At 43.4% G+C, this 1,328-nt stretch overlaps 1 pseudogene; it reads left to right on the top strand.

Annotated features, from left to right (window-relative positions):
- LOC101577751 overlaps positions 1–1,328 on the top strand; it is a 63,087-nt pseudogene that overhangs the window by 56,320 nt on the left and 5,439 nt on the right.

Here is a 1,328-nt window from a genome sequence, read left to right as displayed (position 1 = left end):
TTTTGCTACAATGTCTAATTCATGGCTCAGGTACCCTATAGGCTGTTGAGTGGGTCCCCGGTTCTGTGTGAGGACTCCCAAAGCCATACCTCGTCTCTCATCGATATATAAATTGAAATGGTGCCCAATGGGTAGGCTTAGGGCTGGGGCATTTAGGAGGGCCTGTTTAAGCTTTTGAAATGCAGCCTGGGAGTCAGGCTCCCAGGTTCAAATATGGGTATCTGCCTTTTGGGTCTCCCTTATAAGCTGATAGAGAGGTTGTGCAATCTCCCCATATCCTGGTATCCAAAGGCGACAAAAGCCTGTAATTCCTAGGAATCCACTTAGTTGTTTTAGTGTCTTGGGCTCTGGGTAGGAAAGAATTGGGTTAATTCTTTCTTTCCCCAGCTTTTGGGTTCCCTTGGATATGTTGAGGCCTAAGTATTTTACCTCAACACTGCAAAGTTGTGCTTTAGATTTTGAGACCTTATAACCTCCGTCTGCTAGGAAATTGAGCAGAGCGCAGGTGCCTTGACTATAGAGCTCTTCTGAGGGGGCACATAGAAGTATATCATCTACGTATTGTAGAACTGTGACCTGGGAGAATGCAAAACAGGCCAAGTCATGGGAGAGTACCTGCCCAAAAAGATGTGGACTATCTCTAAACCCCTGGGAGAGCACAGTCCAAGTTCATTGAGAGGCCTGGTCATGAGGATTCTCAAAAGCAAAAAGAAACTGGGCATCTTTATGTAAAAGAATAGAGAAAAAAGCATCTTTTAAATCTAACACTGAAAACCAACCAGCATCTTCTGGGATCTGAGAAAGGAGTGTATGTGGGTTAGGTACCATGGGGTGAATGGGCACTACCGCCTCATTTATCAGTCTAAGGTCCTGTACTAGCCTCCACTCCCCATTGGGTTTTTGAATTCCCAGAATTGGAGTATCACATGGGCTGTTACAGGGCTCAAGTAAGCCCTGTGCCCTTAGGTTATCAATTATAGGTAATAGTTCTTTCTTTATTTTAGGCCTTAGAGGATACTGCCTCTGGTTAGGAAAAACACTAGAATCTTTGAGATGTATTTGTACTGGAGCAGCTCTTATTGCTCTACCTATTTTGTCTTTAGTAGCCCATACTTTAGGATTTATTTCTGTCTCTACAAGGGGAAGACAGCGTACCTGACCTGGGTGCATATATATCACTGTATTTAGACCAGATAAAATATCTCTCCCTAAAAGAGGGACTGGACTTTCAGGTATGATCAAAAAGGAATGTGTAAAAAGAAAACCATCCCAATTACAGCCTAGGGGTTGTGAAAAGTATTGAATTATCTCCTCTCCAGTGACTCCTT

The sequence above is a fragment of the Octodon degus genome, unplaced genomic scaffold (assembly GCF_000260255.1).
Source record: "Octodon degus isolate 3935 unplaced genomic scaffold, OctDeg1.0 scaffold00003, whole genome shotgun sequence".
NCBI classification, from domain to species: domain Eukaryota; kingdom Metazoa; phylum Chordata; class Mammalia; order Rodentia; family Octodontidae; genus Octodon; species Octodon degus.
Note: the sequence above shows the minus strand (reverse complement) of the source record. Positions and strands in the feature narration are given on the sequence as shown.